Here is a 23,576-nt window from a genome sequence, read left to right as displayed (position 1 = left end):
TTAGCTTCCAGGCGGATCGGAAGGTTATTCTTTTGATGACTGAGGGCAGAGTATTAAGGTTCAATCTTCAGATTCCAGGTTGAGTAGTTGTGGGTAATTCGCAAGGAATTATTGTCTAATGGTGAAGGGATTCATTCATCTGCGGGTCGGAGAACCCTGCGAGGGTTGGTTTCGATTGCCTTGGGAAGGTTGTGCTATGCTCGAGGATGTGGCCATGTTGCTCAGGTTGTTTGGCTTGCCAGGATTGGTAAGGAATGATTTTGACGACGAAATCTAATTTAAGTGGGGGAGAATTGTAACATCCTGTTTCGATTCGTTCTGTGATTCAAGATTTGTAGGCTGTAATTCGGGTATGAGAAGGTTTTGAGGTTTTAAAGAAGAAAGGTTTAGACCCTTTTTGGATGCGGGTAAGGTAGGTTGTGTGATAAAAGAGTTCGGTTTGTGATTTAGAGCTCAAGGGTATCGGTAAAGGTGTTGGCTCGGTATTTTATGGATTTTTGGTTTTGTTTGGGAGGTTTTAAGGAGTGGGTGTGTTGTTAGAAGCATAGGGATTCTTGCCACCTTTCCGTGGATATAAGATTCGTTGGAAAAGGACCAAAGATGAGGAAGTTATGGCATTTTGAAGATTTTGTCAGAAATGGCCCTTATTGGAAAAAAAAGCTTGCGTTTCAGTCCCATGCGTGCATGGCAGAAGGCACGTGCCTGGGTGAGTACGCCCAACGTAAGTTGGGGGTACGCCCAGCGTAATGATCAGAGTGCCAAACCCTAATTTTTAGGGTTTGGGCACTATTTAAGCTTCTTTATGAGCTCAAGGCTCTTTCATTCTTAGCCTCCATTGCCCTCTAGCCTCATTTCGGAAACCTAATCTCATTTTGAGTGTTTGAGAGATCTAAGTGTGCTTTTTGGTGTGTTCTTGCTCATTTCCAAGAAGAGGGTGTTTGGTGCTAGTTTGTGGTTCAAAGGAGGAAGTTTAGATCCAGACTTTTGGCTTTATTTCTAGCTCACCCAAGGTATAAAGTTCTCATCTTGACTTCTTTTTGTGCAAGTTTGAGTTAAGGGCAATATTAAGGGTTTTTATGGTGTATTAAGTTCTCCTTGTGAGTTTGAGCCACTCCAGGAGCTTGGAGTGATAGATCTTGCCTCTTCTGATGTTTCTACTTCATAAAAATGCTTACTTAATGTTTAGAAACGGTCCATGCATGTTCTAGTTGGATTATGTTGGGTATTAATGGATTAAGTTGGTTGTTGGGTCCCATTGAGTCATGTAAATACATAAAGGTGCCGACTTTATGCATTAAGAGATTACTTTAAAGGTTTTCAGAGGTTTGGGTGCAAAGGACTTAAAGGAATAAGTCATAAATCGAGTTTTGGAGAAAGTCCCTGTACTCCCCGCGTACGTTCAGTTGTGGACGTTTGGGCTTCGAACTTGGGTTTGGGATTTGTGTGTTGGGCTTTTGGTCAGAGGAATATTAGAACCTTAGACTCTTGTTGGGCTTGCCATTTTGGGACCTAAGTTTAGAGTTGGGCCTTGGTGGGCCCATTTGGTATTGGGCCTTAGTTGGCCCAATGGGCTTGGTCCATTTGTGGGTCGGATCAGAGGGACATCTTTAGACTTAATGTTGGACTTAGTCTTAGATCCTAATCAAGTTTAATTGTCGGTTTGGCTCGGTGTTTGGGGCCGGTGTGCAGCAGCAGCAGTTGTAGGATCTGTTTATCTTCCGAGGTGAGTATTCTCACTATACTTACCTGTGTGGTAATTTATGTGTGACTGGAGGGTCTTATTCGTGTTATTGACCGGAAGGTCTTATTCATATTTTTGACCGAAGGGTCTTATTCGTATTATTGACCAGAGGGTCTTATTTGCTTATACTGAGACCGGAGGGTCCATACCGAGACATGAGACCGGAGGGTCTTCACTGAGACATATGACCGGAGGGTCCTTATCGAGATTTAGCCATGAGAGGCTAATTATTTGTGTATGTGGTCTTTTGGGGAACTCACTAAGCTTCATGCTTACAATGTTGATTTAAATGTGTTTCAGGAACTTTTGTAGATTTCGGGAAGGTGAAGGCATAATTGTACACATTCGTCGGCTTATGATGTCTTGTGGATTTTAGGATACTCTGATATTGTTCTGATAATGATTTAAAATTTTGTGATGACTTGGATTTATGAATAATGTTTGGTGAATTAAAAATGAAAATTTTGTTTGAAATTTGAGGTGTTACAACTTGTCTTCAAGAGTAGGGTATCAATAATGTAATGACCATAACCGTAGACAATGCTACTGCAAATGATAAAGCAATCGGAATTCTAATGAAAAAACTACCAAACTTGTAAGATGGGGGAAACAATTACACGTAAGGTGTATGGTCCACATCGTTAACCTTATTGTTAGGGTTGGGATTGATCAACACCCATCTAGTATCAAGTGCATGCAAAAGGCTGTTAAATACATTAGATACTCGACACAATGGATTCAAATATTCAAAGAATGCATGAAAGAACTAAATGTGGAATCCAAGAAGTTTTTGTGCAATGATAGCCCAACCCGATGGAACTCCACATACGAGTTATTGAAGATTGCGGTGGAGTTGGAGAAGGTTTTTGGCAAGTTTGAAGTGTAACACCCGGTTTCCAAGATGGATCGATTTAGGGTTTTTAGGAGTTAAAGGATTGGCTTTTGGAGAAAATCGAGTGTCACGAAGTGACCATAGGGTGGTCACGACGTGACAAGCCATTATGAGAAATGCATATCTAGTTAAGCTCACAATGTGACGCACAGGGTGTCACGACGTTAGGAAGGTTGCAGCCCAAGCCCATGATCTTTTAGGGTTTCCTTCGTATTTAAACACCATTATCGCAAATCTAGGGTTCATTTTCAGCCTCCATCATCCTCTTACCTCAGAAAAACCCTAACCCTAGTTCCCTTGGTGATTCTTGGCCTTTTTGGTGCATTTGGTAGTTTGAAAACCACGAAGAGGAAGGAGAAGAAGGTGTTTTAGTTGTGGATCTAGATAGGAACTTCATCATCATCATCTTGTGCTCATTCTGGACCTTTGTAAGTGTCCAATATCTAAACTTTATGGTTTAATGTTGCTGGATCTAGGTTTTGTCCCATTTTCTTCATGTTTGATCAAGCTTTAATGGAAGAGAACCATAAAGTTGGCAACTTTATGGGTTCTAAGGGTCCCTTAAGTTTAATAAGCTTCAGATCTAGAAGTTGGTTGATTATTGGATCCTTGCATGTGAGTTTTGGTATTATCTCTTCACTTTTTACCTAGAATGGATGGAGTAAATACATGAAGCATGCATGCCCATAATGTAATCATTTTTATGGACCTTTGGAGTCCGCTTAGGCTTCTAGAAAAGTTGGAGTTAAAGACTTAATGGATTAAGGACTCAAATCTTTGGATTGATGATTCAGACTGTAGTCACGACGTGACACTAGGGTTGTCACGATGTGACCATGAAAAGATCCTGCTTATGTTGTGTCTTTTGTACTCACGTGGTGACAGAGGAATGTTCATGTAGTAAGGTTTGCTCAATGGGTTGTCCGTGACCGAGTTGGCTGATTTAGAGCGAGTCAAGTTGGAATCGGTTCGGGTGTGCTCTCACGATGTGACCAAGAACTGGTCACGATGTGAGGATTGATGGTTGACTTTATTGCATGTTGACTTTGGCTTTGAGTGTTGACTTTTGGCATGGGTTAACTATTGGTCAAATTTCTATTTTTTTAGAAGGTAGACTTAGGGATTACCTTGTGTGGATTATAGGGAGGTGTTTAGCACCCATTTGTTGGCTGGGGGAATCTGTTAGTTATGGTTAGGCATGACATTAAGCTGAGTTATAGTCGGCTTTATGAGTCAGGTGGGTCTCTTCACTGTACTCGTGGGTCGAAGGCACCAAGGCCGACCCACTGGATTATGTTTGTAGGATGATAGTTGTCTTTGTGACTCTTGTTGATATGTATGTATATGCTTGTTGTATTCATGACTTTTTATGATATGATTTTATGCTTTATGTATATGGGATGATATAGAACCGGGGGTGAAATAGACCCATTCGGTTGAAAAACATTGATTTAGTTGAAATAGACTCGGGGGTGAAATAGACCCGTTCGGTTGAAAAACACCAATTGAGTTGAAATAGACTCGGGGGTGAAATAGATCTGTTCGGTTGAAAAACATCGATTGAGTTGAAATAGACTTGGGGGTGAAATAGAACCGTTACAGCTTCGAGCTGATATGTATGTATGGTATGTGGTATTTTGGGGGGCTCACTAAGCTTTGTGCTTACTGTTTATGTTTAAATGTTTTCAGGTACTTTTGGTTTCGAAAGGAAGGTCCCGACTTGATGCGGAAAATCCCAAAATCACGTGAAGCGGAAAATCATATGTGGATGCGGTGCGATCAGGTCGGGTCATTCCCTTTCGAACTAGAAGTACCTGAAACATAAACTAAAAACCGTAAGCACAAATCTTAGTGAGTTCCCCCAAATTACCCCCATACCATACATACATAACAATTAAGCATATATGGGTGCTTTCAACCCCTTCGGTCTCTTTCAACCAGTACTGGATATATTTCAACCCCTTCGGTCTCTTTCAACCGGTACTGGGTATATTGCAACCCCTTCGGTCTCTTTCAACCGGCATTAGGTATATTACACCCCTTTGGTCTCTTTCAACTGATATCGAGTCTATTTCACCCCTACCACTACCACATAATATCATAACAACATAGTCACAGAGATATCAATCGAATACAGGCATACCAGACAACTGTCATGACGACAATCCTCATACTACAAACATAATCTAGTGGGCCGACATTGGTGGCTTCGACCCACGGATACAGTGAAGAAAACTCACCTCAAGCTGAAGATATCAAATCACACTCGGGCTGCTAACTCGCGAAATCCACTCACTAGATCACAAGTATAAAATCCTAATTAGAAATTAGGTCAATAATCTATCCCGAGAGTCCAAACCTAAATCCTAGCTTTAAGGAAAAAGTTACTTAATCCTTGCCTTATTGGGCCTAACCCACCGAGGCCCACATACAATTAGGCCCAAGGCCCAAAAGATATGCCAAGTTAAAAATGGGTCCAAGTCTAAAAGCCCAGGCCATCATAGAAAAACTCACGGCCCAAGAAGGGCCCAAAGTCCTTAAATCCCAAAACGGCCTGAAATAATACCAAGCTCCCCCTCTGGTGAGTACGCTTCGCGTACTTCCAGTACGCCCGACGTACTTACGGCCTTCACACCCACGAGACTTCATGAGCATACGCACAACGTACCTCTAGGTACGCCTGACATACACTACAGCTGGCCAAAGTCTCTCTTCAAGGTCTTAATTAGTTAAGACCTAACGTCCAATTTTAGATCTAATCTTATTAGAGTGTATTAAGCCATAAAGTTGCAAAGTTTATGCTTTTGCATGTCTTAAATGGGTCAAATCTTGAACTAGCTTCATGAACCCAACTTCAACCCTTGCATGGTTAAACTTAATCCATCAAGACTCCATTTTTATGCTCAATGGACATCAGAGACACTAGGATCTAACATTATTTTCTTTCGGAGTACCTTATACTCTCAAGAACCACCTTAAGGACCATAATATGAAGAATATAAGCCCTAAACTAAAACTAACACATGGAGTCATCAAGGTAGGAGCTTTTTACCTTCAATAAGCTAGAAATGGTGAGAAACCTCTGGATCAACAAGCTCTTGCCGGTCCAATGCTTCTTCACAAATCACATTCTTCTTCACTAAGCACCCCACACACACAAAATAACCACACAAGCTCAAACTTTGAGGAAAATGGATTAGGGTTTTGATATATGCCTCAAGAGGAAAAGGAGGTTGATAAGGTAAAGAGGGTGAAACCTTAATATGTTTAAATAGGGTGCAAACCCTAAAAATTAGGGTTTACCCCTGGCTCGCGTACGCATGGGTACGCCCAGCATACGCAGGGGATACCCCCGATCCGCGTATGCATGGGAGTACGGCGTGCGTACCTTGTGTACGCCCAGCGTACCCCGAGTCTAGTCCACGGGTAAAAGAAGTATAATGCAAGAGTTTTTACTTGGCGAATCCGGACGTTACAATTTAAATTCATTTTTTGTTTTTATATTCAATGAGATACAGACCCGTAAACATGGGGTATTGAAGCTGAGGTTTCTGTTTCAACTTGTTTGCAAAATTTTAGACAACTTTGAACTATCATAACGTCTTCTTTATTTGTCCAATTAGCCTAATGTTTTTTCCAGGTTGAAGTTCACAATTTAAACTATAGTTTACACAGTTTAAATACATTTTTTGGTTATATATTGAGATACATGCTCCTAAAGAGGGGGTATTGAAGCTGTTTTTTTTTTAAAAACTAACATTTACATTAGAGTAAATTACACGAATGGTCCCTGTGGTTTAGGCTAATTTGTGTGTTTGGTCCTAACTTATTTTTTTAACTCGGAAGGTCCCTAATGTTTGTTTTTGTTACGCGTTTGGTCCAGGTCTTACCTAAAAAAACTATTTTACCATTGATTTTTTAATTTATTTAAATAAACACACCCTCAACCCCACCCCCATCACCTTATCTTAACTTCCGCACCATTTTTCCTTATTTAAATAATAGTCTTTTTAGGTAAGATAGGGATCAAGCACGTAATAAAAACAAACAGTAGGGACCAAGCGCGTAACAAAAACAAACAGTAGAAACTTTCCGAGTTAAAAAAATAAGTTAGGGACCAAGCGCGTAAATTACCTCAAACCATAGGGACCATTCGTGTAATTTACTCTTTACTTTATTGTAAAAGATCCTATCGTATGTTCGAGATGTTTTGACCCCCGTAGAAGAAGATTTCAACATTTGTAGAGCTATGGTTGGATTTCTCGAGAAATTCAATGTGAAAACCGACACAATATCGACGTCAACGAAACCGATGACACATCGTTTTTTTGGAGAAATATATGATGTGGACAAACACATTAAGGAATTGGCGGCGAGTCCTTAATTTTGTTTGATCGGGAAGGACATTATTGAAAAATACGGTAAGTATTGGGGCGACCTTGAAAATTTGAACGACTTTTTGTATTTTGCGGTCATATTAGATCCACGGTTCAAGTTTGATTTTCTTCAATAAGCCTTTGAGAAATTGATTAAGTTGAAGAATATACAAAAAGATTTCATGCTCAACTCGTAAGTCAGTTTGAAGACTAAGGCCTTAATACGGGGTCTTCAAAATAGATTTGAGAATTTTTTTCATTTTTACAAATCAAAGTTTGACAGTATCGACTCTTCTCAAATTCAAACACATAGTCATGAAGATGTAGTTGTGATTGATGATGAGAACGAATTCATGGGTGATTTAATAGTACAAACAGATTACCCATCGACATCAATGGAAACGGAGTTGACACGATACCTAAACGAGCAGTCAGTTAAATACAATAAGATTTTGATATTCTACTTTGGTGGAAACAAAACGCATCTCGTTACCCTATTGTATCCCGTATGGCGAAAGGTATAACTTTATTATCTGTATACTTTTTTTATAATTATATTTTAACACTTTCTATGTTTATGTTGATAGATATTTCGGGACTGCAAATCTCTACCGTGACGTCAGATGCAGATTTTAGTATAAGCGGACATATATTAGATCCATATCGAACATATTATTCCGCAAATATAGTAGAGGCTTTAGTTTGCACCCAAGATTGGATAAGGAAATCAAAAAAGTCAATTGTTGACAACATTGATGAAATTTTGAAAGATGATGAGGTCGCGAAAGCTGTAGAAGAGGCGATAAACAATGGAGGTGGAAAGGGAAAACAACCAATCAATATTCACGAATAGTTAATTCGTGTTTGACAAATGTTATTTTGGATATGGTTAAAAACTTAAGATTTATATTTTATTTTGGGTGTTGAATGTTTAATTATCAACTTATATACTTATATATGAATTTTTGGGTGTTTTGGATGTTTAATGTTTAGTGTTTGGTATGTTGCTTCATAATTATATCTCAAGATTTTGGTTTTTGGATTTTACATTCTTATATATCAATAATAGTTAATTCGTGTTTACATTTTTACTACAAAAATTCTGACATTTTGTTGCATCTTTGAAACAATTATGTATACTTTGCATTATTTTTAATTAACAAATTTGTTACTTTAGAAGATTTGTTATGGAATCATAAGATACAAAAGTCATATAAAATACAATGTTTATAATCATATTGTAAATGTTATTCGGGTTATAGAATCCTAATACCGTTTATTCGGTTCTTTTCGGTTATATTAGGTCCTTAATCGTCTATGTATTTTTTTTAAACGACAGCTTGACCGGTTAGATGTTAGTGTTAATACTCAAATTATTGTTAGCACCAAAGATCCAAAGATCAAACTATGACATCCCATCCTTGCAAAAAACTAAAAGGCTATGTCTCTACTAATCGGACTATTCCCAATTGGCTTTGTGCTTTATGTATTGATGATATAATATTAGGAGTTATCTATTTAGCACATCTTAACCCATGTCTTGATTACATGTATTTAACGACTAGGTTGTATAATAAATTGACAACATTTATATTATTTTAGTAAATAAAAACCTATAAAGTCATTTTTGAAATATATATGAAACCGACGACCTGGGAGATGGAAGTCGAAATGTCAATAAATCCCCATAAAGCAAAATATCCGTATACAATAAATAGCTGACAACAGTATTTTGATTGATTATATTCAATTTTATAAAAATGAGTAAGATATTTGAACTATATACATTTTTTAATAAAATTCAACAGTTTCACCAGCAAATATCTAGTATTTTAGAAGCAAAGACATAAATTCAGTCTTACGGATAACTTTTTCCCACGTGTTGAGTCCGGATTTTTGTGTGCACTTGTTAGTTCTCTGTCTTTTCATTTGTTAATAAAAAATAAACAAATGTTTATATAAAGAAGATTTATTTAAAATCTTAAAATCGGGCCTTTTTAGCCTCTCACCTTTCTAACATCTGCCATAATATCAAATTCTTCAAATCTGAGTTATCTGTTTTGATTTCTGACCCACAAAAATTGATCATGTGATGCTTTTGAGCTGTGATCTTGGAGCCCTCTGTCTATGCACATGCAAAAAGTGCTCATATTAATATACTACTATCATCTGATTAGTTTTATAATAATATATAGTCTACATGGAAATATATTTCATTATCTAGACGATGAAACCGATACATGAGTTACTCTTACTCTTAAGCAAAAATATACATACTAATTATTATAATACAACTACTTTGAATTGAAAGAAAACGCATTCGAAGGCCATAAGCCCATAAATTGATAGGATGCCATGATTTATATAACATTGTACCCTTTTAGTTGAAATATTTTGTTCTAACTAATCATAAATTTTTTGTTTGCGTTGATGTGATACAACTGTATTTGCATTGATGTGATACAACTGTACTTACGATACCAACAAAGCACCAAAATACATTGTATCGTAAGTACAACATTTGTTTTACATCAACACAAACAAGAAATTTATGATTAGTTAGAATAAAATATTTACTATTTTATAAAATATCTTATTTTTTAAGCTTATTGTAATGTAGTATATGGTGAAACTATTAAAATAGTTTATAAACTTAACTTTTAAAAAGTTATTTGAGAGAGATCATAAAGCCTTACGGATAAGGAATGTTTTTCACTAGGTAAGGCTTCCTATCCGGTCTAGAAGAAAGGGAGTCCTTTAAAAGAAATGGGGGAAAGTTATTTGAGACAACTTATTAATAAATACAACGGGTTTTTTAGACAAGTTTTCAAAATATACCTATGTCATTTTAGTTATACATTTAGATATCTATTTTATGTCATTTCGTTTTATTCATCTAGCTTATCAAGAAAAACTAATTTTTTTAACTAAAAACTAGTTTTTCTACTCTATCAAACATAGCTTACATATACACAATCATAAACTTGCTTACATGATAACCTCATACGAAATCAAGTAAAACATCAAAGGTTGGTTACCTACATGTATAACTAAGATGTAAAATAGTTAAACATGACATTAGCCATGTCTAAATTTTCGAGAATAACCAATGAGCACATGTATACTCCAAAAGTAGACAAATAAAGTTATACACAAAGAGGACAAAACATAAAGAGCTAATGATGAATAAAATCCTATTTTTGTCACACTATACTTTACCTTACATTTACTCAAACTCCCATATTGTTATTCCCTTTTTGACCTTTTGGTTCCTTCACAAAGCATCTTCCTACATATTTTCATTAGTTTTTCGTGAAAGTGACGTTCACACTTTCTCTAAATTGGAAGTGCATGAAGTTATGATGTTGACCCCACTAATTTCCACAAATGACCCACTGGCCCCTATACTTCTGTGCCTGTTGCTATCATTATTGTGTCGTTACATCACATCATAAATCATCAACAAATCAAGTAAATTTAATACACTCTGTAGAGAGTTAAAATACGACAAAAATGAATGAACCCGGATCCGAATGATCATCCGGGTCGGGTCAAACAAGGTCCAATACATCACCACTGAAGCTGTGTTCCGATGAGGTAATTGAAAGGGTAATCATCTCATTCAAATCAGAAACACTATCTTGCAAATTCAAAAGCAAATCCGAAGTGCTAAAGCTTAATGACGGTTTTGCCCTTGGAACCACGGGCACCTCAGCCTCACCCGCAAGCATTTGGACCACATTCCTCATCGTGGGTCGGGCCAGTGGGTCCGGGTGGGAACATACCAACCCGACCAACAACACTTTCATCATCTCCGCCGGCTCAAACTCCGCACACAACCGTGGATCCGCCACCTCTAGCAACCGGTTTTCCCGGTGTAAACCCCACGCCCAGTCCACCAAACTACTTTTCTGCCCTTTTGTCCCCACCCCAATCGCCTCCTTCTCGATTGGTCTCCGGCCACTCGCCACCTCTAGCACCACCGCACCGAAGCTATAAACATCTGTTTTCTCACTTGCTCTTCCAGTTAACAAATACTCCGGCGCTAAATACCCCATCGTCCCGGCTGCCACCGTCGGGTCCGGCGACGTATTTTGCTCTATTTCCCTCGCTAATCCGAAATCACCCAATTTAGCGTTGAATGCTTCGTCTAACATTATATTACTAGCTTTTACATCTCTATGAATCACTTGATTCTCGCATTCTTGATGCAAATAAGCTAAAGCTGAAGCTACACCCATTAAAATCTTCCTTCTATGAGCCCAACCCAATGTGAATCCTGATTCGAAAAGTGCTTTATCGAGTGACCCATTTGGCATCAAGTCATAAACGAGCATAATCTCACCTTTTTCATGACACCATCCTTGTAATCTTAAAAGATTCCGGTGCCGGAGTGTTCCGATGATTGACAACTCCGATAAAAACTCCGCCTTTCCTTGATCACCACTATGGCTACACCTCTTTACAGCGACAACATCCCCTGTTTCTGATAATATCCCTCTGTAAACGGTTCCAAATGCTCCATGTCCGATTACCCGAGTCGGGTCAAAGCATCTGGTTGCTAATTTAAGCTCTTTGTACGAGAACTCTTTTGGGGATTTAAAGATGTCAGAAGCAAAAAGTTGTGGTTTTTTTGCTTGTTTGAATTTTTTGGAGTAAACCCAAATTAGCAAGACTGCGCATAACGCTAAGAAAAATGCTCCTGCTGTAACCACTCCCGCTACAGCCCCTGCATTTTGCTTACATAACTGGTTATGGCATTTGCTCTGTTTTTGTGTCGTAACGGCGGCGGTTGACGTCGTGTTAGAGTCTGCCGTCGATGGGGGCATTGACGGCGGCGGTGAGTTAACGGGGTTAGCAGTGGGGTTCATGAAGATGGCGGTTGGTGGTGGATTTGGACTGGGTTTTGTAATTGTATCTTGATCATCGAAAGATGAGGTGAAACTCCACCATTCAATCGAGTGGACTTCTGTGCTTCCCTGAGTTGACCCGGAAAATCCGACAAACATAAACTCATTTACGTATCGATTGAGATTGGTGGTGATTGATAAGAGAGGTGATTTGGGTTTTGTGTTGGAATACGAAGTAGAGATGTTGAGTTGCTGAGTTGAACTTGAATAATCTATCCACGAATTGACTTGAGTGCCACTTCGTAAATTGACTTCAATGGAGTCCAAATCGGCAACTTGGGAAGAAACCATGGAGTCAAGATCCAAACCCACATGATTCCCATTAACGTCTTTGAACTCGACGTCCATTAGAGTATCAAACTCAACAGCCACAGCGCCGGTGGGAATGCCCAAATACGCACCAGCGTCGCCGACATCTTCATCGTTCGGCGATATTACAAAAGCTAAACCACCTCCAATCGAACCCGGATTCAAATTAACAATCGAGAATGAAAAATACGTTGAGAAACTCGCCGGATTAGGGCTCCCAGGTCGCCGGAATCTAACAGGCTTGTTGTACAAAACCCTGCCGGCGCCAGAGTTAGGGACGGGGAGATCTCGGGTGAGTCTAACACTGTTGTTGAACAAGTGAGCGTCGCCGAGGAACTTCAAGCTTGTGAGAGTAAGTGTTTGGAAGTCAAATGTGGTGGTTCCGGTGTCCGCATTGCCGGAAAAACAGAAGAAAAGCAGAGAGTAAAACAGAATGAAAAGGGTGTTTGTGCTGGAAATTGAAGAAGAAGACATTGTTTGTGAGCTAGATCTGAGGAACATCCATGGAGAATTCTTGAGACTACAGATGAACTCGATCAATCAATCACGAGATTACAGCACAGTTGTGGAGAGAGAGAGAGAGAGAGATAGAAAGATTTGCATGGAAAAGAACAAGGAATAGTTGGAGGCGTGGATGATGAAAAGATAGAATCCAAAGGAGACAAGTGGGAATTTTGGGACACGTGTCAGTTTATCGGTGATGTTATGATGTAAAGATAACTTTCTTCCACATAATTTTTTTTTTTTTTTTTTTATAATTTTTTTCCCTTTAACTTCACGACTGGATGTTAAGTTTCATTTGGGCAACAAGTATTTTTTTTTTACATTGGGCAACAAGTATGTTAGAGATTTATTTATTTATTTCATTTGTATTTTCTTTAAAATAATCAAATTAAATGTTAAGTTTCATTTGGAGTAAAAAATTAAACTTTTATTTTAAAAAAGTACAGAATAAAAAAAACACTTCAAATAATTTTGGGACAAAATTCAGGCTAGTTTTATCAAAATACATCTTATTAGGTTATTCAAAGTACTAATCACGCTACAGTCGTGGTGACATGACAACACCACGATGTGCACATTATCCTAATGGTCGTGTGGAAGTATTAGGGTGTCAAACCCAACAAATAATAGGAATACAATAAACTCCAAAACACTTCAAAATCACACTAAAAAGTAATACAAGGTAAACATGGTTGATCCTTAGAAAAACATGGCTAATCTCTATGCTTATTTGCGCAAGATACAAGTTAGTCACCAAAAGGAGAGTTATGTTTGCAAGATATTAAAGAAACTACTAAAAGAATAATAAACTAAAAGAGAATTCATAAATGTAAACGTTCCAATCCTATGTTTGACTATATAGGTATTGCAATTCAATTGTAAAATGATATTGACTTCAAGTCCGTTTAAGTTGATACTTGGAAGCATTAACAAACTCTAACACTCCCCATTTACCAAGTTGTTAAATTCAAAACAAGCTCTTTGAAAATAATATAATCTTCTAATTAATGTCTAAAAAACTCTTAGATAAAAATCAAAAGATTACATTAAGTTTTGTGTGAATGTTCCCAAAAACATTTAATACTCTTTATAAGTCGGGAGCGTAAAATGTGTGAAAAAGGCTCACATTAGAATCATTCAGCGGAAATCAACTTAATGTTTGTTACTAGTTCTAATTCAAAAAAAATATATATATGAATTTTAAAAATAAGTTAACTTGAATGATGTAACTCTATTTCAAGTGGCCAACAAGAATCAAAATCAAAATCAAACTTTTTAATGATACAGATCGAATTCACTGGATAGAATTGAAAGAAAACATCAAATCACATGCTCGAATTATAAACCAAAGTTAAAACATGGAATTAGAATACTAGGGTTTTAGCACACATAACTAAAACACAACAACAAGTCCATAAATAGAAATTAGAATGCAAATACGCCTTACAAATTCAAGAAATAATGTTTCCAAATGTTTTAGATTGAAACCGTAGAAAAAGACTTCTTTCTGCATTCTTCCCAAGCTCTGAAATGAACTGTGTCCCCATAAAATGACTGAAATCACGTAATAAGGCAAAGGAGAAAAGTGCCAAAAGGCATTTAAATGTGTGGCACACCCCATGCAAAATCAGTGTAATTTGGCACGTCTCGTGCCAAAGGTGAAGTACAATGCCTAAAACTGATGTCTTCCAAAAGTTCGATGCTAAAAAAGTCATGTTTTATTTGGCACGCCCAATGCAATTTTAGTGCATTTTGGCACGCCATGTGTCATCCCAAACATCATGTCCCATGTCAATTCTTCAAGGAAAATCTGGCACGCCCCGTGCATTCTGTTGGTGATAACTCAAACTTTAAAATTTCCAAAATCTTCGTTCCTTGCCTGATTGCTTCGAAACTTTCACCATAACTTCTTTTCTTCCTCCTGATCGCTCTCTAATCTTTCAATCACCTAAAATCGCCATGAAAACCTTGCAAATTAGGTTGTTCACCCGAAAGATGAAGGTATTGCGCAACAAGGAAATACCTTTGGTCAGGGTGCAGTGGCAGCATCGGAGGGGCTCCGAGTGGACCTGGGAGCTGGAGGCTGAGATGCAAGAGCATTATCCTGAGTTGTTCACCGCAACAGACTTTGAGGACGAAGTCTAGATCAAGTGGGGGAGAATTTGTAACATCCCAATTTTCAAGACCAAAAATTTCATTTTTATTTTAACGATTCATAAAACAATTTATAGAAAACATCATCAAGTCATACCATTTCATAAAACCATAGTCACATGTCTCAAAACCATATCATAAAATAGTAATAATGTCAGAGTACAATCCCAAGAATCTCATAATGCGGAAATCTTGTGTGTGATGCGTAGCTACCGGGCCGGCTCCTTCCCCTTCGATGAAGAGGTACCTGAAAACAAAACTGAAAACTGTAAGCACAAAGCTTAGTGAGTTCCCCATCATACCACATACCATACATAACACATATTGAATAACGTATCCGGGTACTAGCTATCCCTTCGGTCTCTTTCAACCGGTAACTTGCCTAGCATATCAGGGTGCTGGCCTACCCCTTCGGCCCTGTCGACCGGTACCTCGCCTAACATATCAGGGCGCTGGCCTACTCCTTCGGTCCTTTCGATCGGTACCGGGGACTATTTCACCCCTACTCTACCACATAGCATCCTAGTGCATAAACATATAAATCATGTACTGCCTAGCTTGTCTGGGTGCTGGCATACCCCTTCGGTCCTATCGACCGGTATTGGGGTCTATCCTACCCCTCTTATCACATATCACATAACATCATGGCATACTTTCACATAATCATATCACATCAGATAATTATCACAAAGACAATTATCTAACAATCATCTCCTACTAGTGGGCCGACATTGTGGCCGTAGACTCACCTCTACTGGAAGGTAACTCACCTCACAAGCTGACTGTAAAATCCTGCGAATAAACCTCTCGCTGCTAGCTGGAAGGTCCCCGAACTGCTGATCTCTCGACTCCCCGAGCTACCATTACCCAAAATAAGAATTAGTCCAAATCAATAATCCTCCTTAGGGTAAAATGACCATTTTACCCCTAGTCCAACTTGGTCCATATCTAAGGCCCAAAACCATAATATAAAAGGCCCAACACTAGGTAGGCTTCCCAGGCCCACTAATGGCCCAATTTGCTAAATTGGGTCCAATCCCTCTAATGGGCCTTACCCTAAGCCCAAACATATTCTTGGCCCAAATTATCTGACTTCTGATGGCCCACTAAGGCCCAAAGAACTAAAATCCAATGCATGGCCCAACCCGAGTCCCAAAACACGCCAAGCCCATATCTGTTGAGTACACGGGGCGTACTCCTCTGTACGCTAAGCATACTGGCTGAATGGTGTGTACGTTACGCGTACATGCATTTACGCCCAACGTACTCCACTGTTAAGTCACTTTTCATTAAGCACTTAATACTCTATTCCAACGGCTATAAACATAGATCCAAGTCCTCTTCAACGTATTAATCAATAAAGTCACTGACTTGGTGATTTACATGACCCTAATAAGCCCAAACTCCAAAATGGCATTCTATTCTTATAAAAATGATCTTTACTCATGCATGAACCCAATAGGACATCCAAGATGGCAACTTTCTGCCTTAGGGACTCATTTAGCACTGAGAGTGGCAACTCTAAGCTTAGGAGTCAGATTTGAACCATAAAGCTCTATACTTGGGACCAAAATGACTCCAAAACCACACTACACTAGATCTAAGCATACTTGAGGAAAGTTCAAGGCTTTATACCTCAAGGTGATCTGAAATGGAACCACAAACCTCGGATCTACTGCTTCTCCTTTGATCCACCACCTTGTTATGCTCTTCACTTGCTTGGAAAATGGCTTCACAACACCAAAATGCTCTCTAATGGCCTTCTAAGCTCCAAGAACACTCGGTGGAGGATTAGGGTTTCGTGGTAGTTGCTTTAGGGTGAGAGGGAGGCTGATCCTTGAAGCATTATGTTCTTTATATAGTGTCAAACCCTAAAAATTAGGGTTTTGGTCTGAATGGAGTACGCCCCGCGTACCTCTCTGTACGCCCGACGTACTCAAGAACCACCTCGCCCCTTTTAGCCTTATACGTTGGGCATAACCCAGACTACACTGGGAGTTCCCAACCGTTGCATGCATGGGGCTTATCTGTCAAACATTCCCATTAAGGGCTAAAAGTGACAATAACTTCAAAGTGCTAGAACTTCTTCGTTCTAAGTCCGTTTCCGAAGAACTTTATATCCATGAAAAGGTGGCAAAAAGCCCTACACTCCCAGCTACACACCCGAGCCCTTCAACCATCCAAATAAGACCCAAGACCCATAAAAGACCGTATCGACCGATTACGCTTATACTCTTGGCTTCCGTGGTTATAACCGAACACTTTCAGAACCGGGTGTTACAACTCTCCCCCACTTAAATTAGATTTCGCCTCGAAATCTTTCCTTACTAATACTGATATCCAAAACTACTGATCCGAGGAACGCAGCCGATAATCCTGCACATAAAACAACCTTCTCAAGTCCATCGAAACCGCACCGAACTTTCATCCCGAAGAAACGAACTCCTAGCTTCCATAAACCACTTCTGCCTTCCCAAAATATGAATTCCATAATGGCATGTCTCCCTGACAGGTCGCCTACACTGCAATGTTACCATGCTCGAACCTCATCGAACAACTGGTCAACCATAGAACTTCCAATTCTAACGACCTTGATGCAACCTTCGAAAACAAAGCCCTTAACCATAACCCTGCTGTAGAAATCTTATACCTGACAGAAGGCTCAGATAATCCTTCGAGTAGAAGATTCATCCCTGCAACAGTTAGACTCATACGAGAGTTGCGCAACCAGGTCAAATCAATTACTCTGAGATTATTTAATCCAACTGCAAGTGACTTAGCAGCCTCCTGTCCACAAGCTGCTCTACACAAAATCCTAATTCACTGCCGCTATCCGGAATACTGGATTCCTACCCGGTTGCTGAGCTAAAGAGCAACCTCATAGTCGCCTCTTGCGATTTTCGAAAAAAACTTCGGCTATCGGAGTCTTTGTTGGGTTTTAGTATACTACAACATCCTATGGTGCACATACAACCCTAAATACCTTGGATCTATGTTTTCTCTATTATACATGCAAATGGTTTCCAAGGCATTAAACGTATAACTAGCATGCATTTGACATAAACCATATAATATACTAGTTAGGGAAACATACCTTTTATGTGGCTTGAAGTCTTGATGTATTTGGCCTTAAGAGCTTAGCACCAATAGTATGAAATGCCTCAAATGGAATCACAACACACCTAGGACAAAGGTGGCTCTTGAGAGAGAATTCCATGCACCAAAACACCTCCATATTTCTCTAAGAAAAGAAGTGGTGATTTTGGCTATGGAGTAACCTATTTATATGTAGGATTCCAAGGGTCATGGGTATAACCCATAATCCATACCCATGGGTTTTATGATCTATGTTTCATGTGGCCCAACTCTTTATGTATCCATACATAAACTTGGTCCAACATGGATCATAAGCCCAACACATATAAATATAACTAATTATCATAATTAGTCCCCATAGATTTAATTAGTCTCTTTTGATCACTAAATTAATTCCAAATTAATTCTTGATCGATACTAATTAAAACATATGATTTCATATTAATATATTATAACTTATAATATATTAATAAACCATAAATAACCTTCTCTTAAAAGTCCATCCTAACAAATTGTCCTGATGATATGCAACCCAAATGGACCATGCTACTCTCGGGTCAAGTACATACCAATAATAGTTATGGGCTTAGACATCTAATCCAACAGTCTTCCCTAACCATATTGCCACTCATGGATCCATTATTCCTGTTGATCCTCCCGATCATACTGTCTGACTGCCTGTCGTTACCGAATCAACTACAAAAGGTGAATGCTACCAGAACCATTATAGTCTTACATCACTCCTGGTCTCCAATGACCTACTGCTACACCCGCAGACTTACAACACTCTAACACTATATGTCAACCTTGTGAATGCTACGGATACACCCGCCGACTTACAACACTCTAACACTGTCTGCCAACCTTGTGAATGCTACGGCTACACCCGCAGACTTACAACATTCTAACACTATATGGCTGCTAGTGAATGCTACGGCTATCCCGCAGTCTTACAACACTCTAACACTATCTGTCAACCTTGTGAATGCTACGGCTACACCCGCAGACTTACAACACTCTAACACTGTCTGCCAACCTTGTGAATGTTACGGCTACACCCGCAGACTTACAACACTCTAACACTATCTGGCTGCTAGTGAATGCTACGGCTATCCCGTAGTCCTACAACACTCTAACACTATCTGTCAACCTTGTGAATGCTACGGCTACACCCACGGACTTACAACACTTTCTCACACTATCTGGCTGCTAGTGAATACTACAGCTATCCCGCAGTCTTACAACATTATCCATACTGGGTCGAACACGCGCTTGACCTAACACTCAACTGAACTCATGTCCTGACTGGAATCCAAAACCTGATTTCTTAAGGCCTACCATCACCCATCTCGAGAATGCGATCTCGATGTTGGAAAGTTTTCCGAACTTCCAACTTACACTATCCCCAATTCATACAGTCGCTTGGGCCACCTTTCTTCCTGACAAGGATGTGAAACCCATCCCAGCTCCAAAACCGCTCCCCCACTTAGATTCGACTAAGTCTTCACGGTATGCGAGCGTTGGAGGATTCCCATTCCTTTCTTCCTTACACGATAGACACACTGACTACCAACGCTTAGCCTTGCTAGTGATCCATTACTAGCCCACTTCTAAAGATCGCACAACAATTGAAGACTAGATAAACGCTTTCTGAAATCCACTGATTACACCCAGCGCTTACCAGTGCTAATGATCGATTACTAGCCAACCCTAAGATCGCCCATCCTCTGAAATCTTGAAGAGTACTCTTGATATATGGTCCAGCCCGACACCTCGATCCTCCTTCCATGATACTATACCAACTTCTTGAGTTCCCATGATGGCGACTAGAAACCTCGACCTTTACTCTGACTGACAAATCCTCGCTCCAACTTCCATTCTCGCAGAACCACTAAAATCTATCTGATCGCAACCCATGTGACTAACACCGGTATCCTTCTACTACCGCGTCTCTCCTAGCAACGGTAGTGCTAGAACCCAGATGTTCACCCATAAGCCACTGTCGGTAGTACCAGAACAGACGATGAAATCGCTATACCCCAACGCTGTGGGAGAACTATTCTGATGGAGCTAACCACATACTTGAAGGGTTGTGAGCATTCTAACACTCCTATGGTGTGCATGCAACCCTAGAAACCTTGGATCTATGTTTTCTCTATTATACATGCAAACTTTCCTTTTCCAGGGTTTCATCCTAACTAGCATGTGATTGGGGTACATGTAATACAAAAATTAGAAGGATGACATACCTTTTCTTGTGGTTGATTGCTTGGAGCTTTAAGAGCCTAGCACCAATAATGTGGATGCCTCAAGTGGAATCACAAATCACCAAAACAACTTGGAAGATTTTGAGAGAATATGATGCACTCTTGAAATCGACCCACCCTTGTTATCTCACACACTAGTGTCATTTCAAGTGACAAAGACCTATTTATATAGTATGGTGGATTAGGGTTACATCCATGTAAACCCTAATACCCATGACCTTTCATTTCCATAGGATCCATGGGTTAAAAGCTCCATGGACTATCCATGGACTTCCATGCAAGCTTAGCCCATCCTAAATGAACATTGGCCCATTCTATATATATAAGAGTCCATATTTAATTAGTTTCTTTTTTATCACTAAATTAATTTCAAATTAATTCTTGATCAATACTAATTAAATAATATGATTTCATATTAATATATTATAACTTATAATATATTAATAAATCATAAATATACTATTCTCAAAAGACTATCCATACAAATTGTTCCAGTGAAGTGCAACCCAAATGGACCATGCCGGGTCGGGTCAAGTACATACCAAATATAGTTATGGACTTAGACACCTTATCGAACAGTCTCCCACTTGGATAAGTCTGATAACTATAGTTGCAAGTATGACTTCAGGAATCGACCAACAATCGTAGCTCTTAAAACTCTGTTGAACTAAGAAGTGCCATTTTAGATAAGTGAGCATATAATCCTCTGTTCTCAAGATATCAGCTGGACAAATACATGGAACAACGTCATACTTATTGTCTAGCAGTTTGTTTCCCGATTTCCGATTTGTTTGACATAGAACTAAACTAAACACATCAATTTGGTTCTGACCGGGCCCGACACATAGGTCAAAACAAAATCATCGAGGGGCCCAGATATTGCTTCTAATCCTCCAATGACTAAAAGGAACAGATAAACTTCGACTCATATGATTGTACTAACTACTTGTTGAATCATACACAAAGGCACGTTTTATAACATCAAGTTACTGATGCGTTTTCGTACAATCAACTCATAGTCAACAACTCATATCTCTAGGTTTGAAGACTTATATGATATTACCGTCTCACGATCACTCGAGATAAATTCCATGAAGTGATACAAGTGAGCGTGGGTTTAATCCAATACTCACAACTTATGAGCACTCATGAATGTTGCAACAACTTTTGCTATGTCTAAACACTTTAGACATCTACAAGCCCAATTCATGACAATCTTGATTCATACCTACTTCCAAAGTATGATTGACTGTGGAGAGTTTGAATAAAGTAATTATTCTGGAAGTCAAAACATGCAAAGTTGAAACAATAGTAAACGATTGACACAAGATAGTAACCCTTTACTCATAAACAAATAACAACTTTTATTTAATCATCAAATGTCAATTACATTTTACAAGTTTCAGAAATAGCTATCTAATCAGTAAAACTATTATCGTCCTTCAGCCCGATGCGTCTCGCATGCTGCAAATGCTTAACCCTAGTTAGTCCCTTCGTGAGGGGATCTGTTGGGTTCTCTTCTGACGATACCCTCTTTGCCACAAGGAGTCCTTCTTCTATCTTGTGTCTTATGAAGTGATATTTTCTGTCAATGTGTCTGGATCTGCCATGATCTCTTGGTTCCTTGACTAAGGCAACCGCACTATTGCTGTCACAGAAAATCTCCATAGGCTCCTTTATAGCTGGTACAACTCCAAGGTCTCTAATGAAGTTCTTCAGCCATATTGCCTCCTTCGCCGCTTCACTTGCTGCTATGTACTCTGATTCGCAAGTTGAATCAGCTACTGTCTCCTTCTTGGAACTTTTCTAAGTAATTGCTCCTCCATTTAGGGTAAAGACCCACCCCGACTGAGAGCGGAAATTATTCCTATCAGTTTGGAAACTGGCGTCACTGTACCCTATCACTCTTAAGTCATCACTAGTCCTTAGTCCTTCGCAGGTACTTGAGAATATTTTTTACCGCAGTCCAGTGGGCTTTGCCAGGGTTCCCCTGATATCTGCTGACCATGCTCAAAGCAAAGGCCACATCAGGGCGAGTAAAAGTCATAGCATACATGATCGAGCCAACAACGGAAGCATATGGTAATTGACTCATCTCAGCTATCTCAGCCTCTGTACTCGGACTCTGAGCCTTACTCAGTTTGGCATTGCTTTGGATCGGTAAATCACCTTTCTTGGAATTCTTCATGTTGAACCTTTTCAACACCTTGTCCAAGTAGGTACTCTGACTAAGTCCAATTAGTCTTTTACTCATATATCTCAATATCCTTATCCCTAGGATATAGGTAGCTTCTCCAAGGTCCTTCATAGCGAAACACTTCCCAAGCCAGGACTTAATCTCCTGCAAGGTTGGGATGTCATTTCCTATTAGTAGTATGTCATCCACATATAGTACCAAAAAGCTAACTATACTCCCACTAGCTTTGACATATACACAGGACTCATCCTCGCTTCTCGAAAAACCAAACTCTTTGACTTTCTCATCAAAACAAAGATTCCAGCTGCGAGATGCTTGTTTTAATCCATAAATGGATTTCTCAAGCTTACACACTCTATCAGGGTACTTTGCATTGACAAAACCCTCTGGCTGACTCATGTAAACATCCTCAGCCAACTTTCCATTAAGGAAAGCGGTTTTGACATCCATTTGCTATATTTCATAATCATGAAATGCAGCAATGGCTAGCATAACCACAATAGACTTAATCTTCGCTACTGGTGAGAAGGTTTCATCATAGTCAACTCCCTGAGTTTGGATGAAGCCCTTCGCAACCAGTCGCGCCTTATAAGTGTGCACTTTCCCATCCATGTCGGTCTTCTTCTTGAAGATCCATTTGCACCCAACTGTCTTACGACCCGGTACATTGTCAACCAAGTTCCAAACTTGATTGTCATACATGGACTGAATATCGTTGTCCATAGCCTCTTTCCATTTAGCAGACTCAGGGCCTGCCATGGCTTCCTTATAGTTGTTAGGTTCATCCAAATTTACCAGTGTACTATCACTGATAAATGTATCACCTTCCGCAGTAATATGGAAGCCATAGTAATGCTCAGGTGGATTCCTAACTCTGGTGGAACGCCTCAGAGGTACAGACTCGTCAGTTGGTTCAACAAGAGTCTCCTCCTCAGGTTGATTGCTAGGTTTTGAGGTTCCTTCACCACTTGACTCTTGAAGCACTTCAAGGTCAATTTGCCTCCCACTGTTTCCTTGGCTTATGAATTCTCTCTCGCGAAAGACCCATCTCCTTGCCACAAAGACCACATTTTCACTAGGTCTATAGAAGAGGTAACCAAAGGATTTCTGTGGGTAACCGATGAAAATAT

The 23,576-nt window shown here is 39.4% G+C and overlaps 1 pseudogene; it reads right to left on the bottom strand.

Moving 5' to 3' along the window:
- Positions 1-10,131: 10,131 nt before the first annotated feature.
- LOC145119728 (L-type lectin-domain containing receptor kinase VIII.1 pseudogene) lies at positions 10,132-12,842 on the bottom strand (annotated as a pseudogene).
- Positions 12,843-23,576: the final 10,734 nt, after the last annotated feature.

This window comes from Lactuca virosa, chromosome 6, assembly GCF_052849685.1.
Source record: "Lactuca virosa cultivar CGN04683 chromosome 6, Lactuca_virosa_CGN04683_v6, whole genome shotgun sequence".
Taxonomy (NCBI): domain Eukaryota; kingdom Viridiplantae; phylum Streptophyta; class Magnoliopsida; order Asterales; family Asteraceae; genus Lactuca; species Lactuca virosa.
The sequence above is the reverse complement of the archived record's forward strand: the minus strand, read 5'-3'. Positions and strand labels throughout refer to the sequence as shown.